Source organism: Micropterus dolomieu, linkage group LG18, assembly GCF_021292245.1.
Source record: "Micropterus dolomieu isolate WLL.071019.BEF.003 ecotype Adirondacks linkage group LG18, ASM2129224v1, whole genome shotgun sequence".
NCBI lineage: Eukaryota > Metazoa > Chordata > Actinopteri > Centrarchiformes > Centrarchidae > Micropterus > Micropterus dolomieu.
The window spans coordinates 32,201,055-32,206,515 of record NC_060167.1 but is presented as its reverse complement, the minus strand read 5'-3'; the positions used below and the strand labels follow the sequence as shown (position 1 = coordinate 32,206,515).

Sequence of the window (5,461 nt, the reverse complement as noted above, 5' to 3'; positions counted from 1 at the left end):
TGCCCACTTCCAGTATAATGAGTTACAGATATGAACACAGCTGTTTTTGTCAGGATTTGTCGTGTGTGCTGGCAGGAACAGGTTTTAGGACCCAAACGCAGAGCAGAGTTCAACAAAGCCAGCCAGCCAGCCAGCCAGCCAGCCAGCCAGCCAGCCAGCCAGCCAGCCAGCCAGCCAGCCAGCCAGCCAGCCAGCCAGCCAGCCAGCCATGGACAAACATACAACAAACCAGCAACAGCTGAACAGAAGTCACATATTTAAGCACTGGCTAACGAGGAGGGCGGGAGCACAAACAGGTGATACTAATAAGGACAGCAGACAGGCAGGCAGAGAGAGAGAGCAGGGTGAAGCAGTTTCAAAACACAAGGCAGGAATCTAACTGGAACTCAAAACACATACTAAATAACAGATACTGAACAGACCAATAAACAAAACTCACAGAGACCTAAACTAAACCGGGCCGATCAGACAGGCAGTGTGACAGTTTTTGTGACATAAACAGAGACAGCTACAGATAGTAGCTTTGCATTACACCCCCAGTTCTGATCAAGCCACATACAAGAATTTAGTAACCATTTCATGTGAAATACTTAACTTTCTGTGTCTCTGTAAATGAATCATACAAGCACTGAGTGTGAATTCACAGTGAGAGGTGTGAGTGTGCTAGCTCTGTTTCAGATACAGTGAGACTTCTGCAGCCCAACATGGCACCCTAATGTCGGTATCACTATGAACTTGTAAGCTGCTCATAATGCATTTTTTATCTCCAGAATAAATCATGTTCTTACTCTATTGTGAATGGATTATATAAATTTTCATTTTCATCACTGCCTGGATTTCTGTATTACACCATGTTATAAGCTTAGTTTTATAGCGTGTTTTCTGTAGAAAGTCTGTGCCTGAAATAATTTAAAATCTATAACATGCAGATTTTTAACTTCTGAAAACAATATCAGTGGAAAGTGTTAAACTAAACAATTTATTCTCACAATGACCATACTGTCACAGGCAGATGCAGTAGTTCAGGATCTTAAGGTAGCTTACACATGTAGAAGCACATAATGGAAAGACATTGACTGACATATTAAAATAATTTAGCTTAATTACATTAAACCAGCATACTCTCCAATAATGTATTTAAAAACTGTATTGCAAATAAAAATTAAGCTTGTAACATAACATGAACCAAACCGATAATATATTTCAGTGTTTTGCTCAAACTTCAGTGCTGGGTCAAAAAGAAAAAGCTGCATGTCTGACACAATTGAATCATCAAGTAGGAAAATATATAATTTCATTCAATCTATCACAAAAAGTAAAAGAAAAACTGGTTTTATTGTGATTATAAGGGGCATGCAAGTATTCACAGCTGCCCATTCAAACACATTTCCCTTTATTCCCCTAATATTTTTAGAAAGACAATTTCCGCCTTGTACAAGGGCATCACATATATTATGCAGGTGCTGTGGAATAGTACATTGCCTTTCACCTTTTATCTTTGCAGCCAGTTTGATTACCCTTTCATTCTTTTGCCAGGAAATCAGATTTTCCACTTTTTGCTCATTTTGGATGAGTTTCTTGTGAAGAAATATTAAATGTTTTTTTTTTTACAAGCAGAACATTCTCATCAATAGAGCCTTATTGTACGCCTGGATCTACCATCAGGGGATCCTGGGTTGGTCTTCACACATGCAAGGTCGAATTTGAACTAGTTATTCTTTATTGCTCAAGATGGTCAAGCTGAAATACAGTATGTAATGTATCAGTTAAGACTTCTCAATCTATTCACCATGAAGACCCACTGTTCTTTTGTGCCACAAGGTCAACATGTAAATCTGCACATCATATCTCATTTCTTGTTGGTGTGGGGTGTGTACGTCAGCATCAAAATGAGGGGTGTTGAGGAGAAAGCCTAAATGTTCCCCAGCTCACCAGAGGCCAACACTCCCATTTCTCAGTGAGTCACTTATAACAAACATACAGTGTATTGATAGGTATGAGCGCACATAGAAATTACATCTATAACATACAATTGCTTTCACCATAGTAGCTGTTGTTCATTTCTTGACATCTCTCCAATGTCTGTAATAAAGACGATGCAGGAGACCGCAGAGTTCACAGACCTACAGATAATGTAGAAAGGGAGAATTTTAAACATGTTCATAATCCAGGATTTTGCAGAATCGTCCAATAATAATCACCTCTGTCATCAAGCTTGAAAGTACAGTGTCTTCGTGGTACTTAAAGCTGGACTTTTACATATTAATTACATTCAGGCCCTCACCAAACAAGTTTACACAACGCTGATGAAGCCTACATGTCAGAAGCACATGTCGACCGTGTTGTGAAATTACTCTCACCGTCAGAAGGAGGAAACAAAAGTTCAAGTTTTAGTGACTCTTACTTACTGAACTCTAGATGAGAGATATAGATTTGACATGAGCATGAGAGTGAGGCACCTGGCAGTGCCCAGCTCCAAACTCCTTAGCCCCCGAGAGGTGGAGATTGAGGTTTAGCAGGGCTTCTGGGCATCTCCACCTCAGTGACATGACTGAAGAGTTGAGAAACGCAGTTCGAACAAGGTCTGCACCACTCAGCCTTCTTTTCTACTCGTTTTGTTCACCTTGTCCCACTCCATATGAGATTACAGGGTTGTCTCTTTCCTAACAAAGGTCAAAAAGAGATACACACAACATGCACTGGTGCATAAGTATTATATCTTGTTTAAAAAATGTTTTTAAATGTTTGAGTATGTTTTCACTAATCCATGCAAATCTAATTTTAGTCAGACTAATTAGTCTAAATTATTGTTCTGTTAAAGCCATTTCATCAAAGATTAAAATATCATGACAGTATTCAGCCATTCAGTCACTTATTTCTACGTTTTTAGCTGTATTAAGCCTTGTATGAAATATGGGCTTAGTTCGGTTTTGTGCCTGTTCTAAATAAATTAGGTTCATATTTGGCCAAAGGAAGTCGTCTACCCATGGTGTCTGCTGCCAACTGTTACACATGATGAAGGTCACTTAATATGTAATGAGTCACTGGGTTTAATATTGGCTGATCAGCCCAGGGATCCAAAGCCAGTTTACAGGTTGTGTTATATTTTTCATATTGAAATGTCCAGTGTCCACTACACACAGGAAGGACTGCAACAACAGCACAAGGTGGATCAAAGATGTTCTGAAGGGAAGCGCTTACCCTGTTTCTAACACTCACAATGACACGTACAGCTTTGTGTGTAACACTGTTATAAAAACTCAAAGATAGCATGTATAATGCCTAGAGGGGAACAGCTGACTGCTTCATCCATTCTCCGACAGAAGCTGTAGTCTGCATGGCAGATGTGCCGGTCTGACAATAAAGAATATGAAAACAGACAGAAGAAGTTTTATGAAAGGGAAGTTGTGACAGTTATTTATATTTGTATGTCTGAGCTTAAAGGTTGAATTGTATTTCGTGCTTTTGGGCTTAAAATGGGATGAATCAGAATAGCACTATATCTTTCCTGACAGACGTGCCTGGATCTGACGTGGCAGGACATCACACATAAATACACACATGCTTACACCCACTCTTCTCTGTTGCGAAGGTTATGCGACACTTGGAAACATTTCAAACCAAAGCCCTCGCTCTGTCACTCTGCTTAATACATGAAAAGTAGTGTTTAGAAATCTCAAAGGTAAACTGTTTCTCTTTTTTCCCTTCTCGGCAATGCTAAATATAAACATCTCTGCCTGTACTGGTAAAACTATCTACCTTAGTGTTATTTGTGGAAAGCAGTAGTAAATTATCAGGGTTTTAATACATTTGAACATTTTTTAGTGTCATTGCAAACCTCTGTGTTTGTGTAATGTGATATAAGTATTATATCAAGAGAATAAAAAATAAAAAATGTTAGGACAATTCAGAATAATAATTATTATAACATTAATGGCTTTTAAAGCAAATAGGAAGTAACATTAGAGGCAATGTTCTATATTGTCAGCAAATCCCTTTAAAAGACCAAAAACTAACCAACTGCCCTTTGTCAGAAGTTTTTGATTGCATTATGAAATAAAGGTTTCATCATTGGGGAGCTTTAATTTAAAAGATAATTAGAAAATAAACTAAACTAAAAATAATACATACATTAGTTTTTCGGTACAAAAAGAATTTCCTAAAACAGCTGGACACTCATTTTTAGTTTAAGTTACACAAACAGGAGTAACTAGTCCATTTGTTGGAAACTGTTTTCGGCTGCAGATTTGTTCCTCTAGTTGTGTTTATAGCAGCAGGATGGTGTATGTGGGATTAATTCAAAATAAACAACAGTGTGTGTGTGTGTGTGTGTGTGTATGGTAATGAAGGAATATGTCACCCAGTGCAACAGTGTAGCTCACTGATGTGTGTGTATGGACAACAATGGAGCTCTATGGCACAAAGGAATAAGCCAGATCAGGCTTTGGATACACACACAATATTTGTTTGTACGAGCAGTTCCTTTTGGGTTTTCCACTTTCTATGGGATTTATTGACAAGATAAGAATATACAGAATATTAGCAGTAGATTTTTCCTTTAATTAGAATTACCACCCAGTGGTTGTATGCCTCTGCCAACCTCAGACTCATATAATATATGTATGGTATTTTTGGGCTAAATGGAAGTCATCACTATATTGATGATGCCCATGTTTGATTCCAGTGAATATGCAATGCTGAACTGATAGTGAAGTATTATCATAGATGCATTGGCTAAACAGCCACACATGTACCTGATTACTACTGTATATAAAGATGGATTCTTATAGAGTATAGCTACACAAAATCTTACTCATTTTAGATGCAAAGCCTCTCTATTAGCTGTAGGTGAATCTCACTCACTCACTCACATGATCATGATTAGCTCAGCGTGCTCCAATACTTTGTTTGCAGTCATGCGATTGTGACCCTTGAAATTCAGAATGAGTCAGTAAGTTAAAGGCAGAATGGATGAGATGGAGGAAAGCCTGTACTGTGCTAGTTATTGTGTACCCATTCAAAATGTGTGGAATCTGGAATCTCCCAATTCATTCTTAAGTTATGGATAAAAACCTAATTTGAGGTCACAGTTGACTTTGAGTCAGAAGTGTCACCTATTCAGTGTCCCACCAACTTTGAAATATGGTCACAATCTCCCCTCTTTCCTGAGTTACTGTATGCTGTTGAATAATGACAATTGGGACATTGAAGTTTATCTTTGACCTTTTGGGGAAAAGCTTTCATTACTTCGTTGCATCCCATTAAACATCTATGTGAGATTTTGTCATTGCCCCATCAATTCAAAGTTATGGCCAAAAACGTGATTGTCATTTTGAGGTCACAGTGGCCTGGACCTTTGAGCCAAAAGTGTCACCAATTCATTGTCCAACCAGCTGTGAAATCATCAGTTTTTGAGTTATGGCCAAAAACGTAAAAACTTTTGTGAGGTCACTGTGACCTT

General features: G+C 38.3%; 1 long non-coding RNA gene across 1 annotated transcript; it reads right to left on the bottom strand.

The window, feature by feature from the left end:
• Positions 1-2,007: 2,007 nt before the first annotated feature.
• On the bottom strand, positions 2,008-4,976 carry LOC123957008. Its single transcript, XR_006821693.1, has 3 exons — positions 4,872-4,976; positions 2,409-2,663; positions 2,008-2,123 (listed from the first exon to the last, which is right to left on the bottom strand). It is a non-coding gene; the product is annotated as an uncharacterized LOC123957008 (long non-coding RNA).
• Positions 4,977-5,461: the final 485 nt, after the last annotated feature.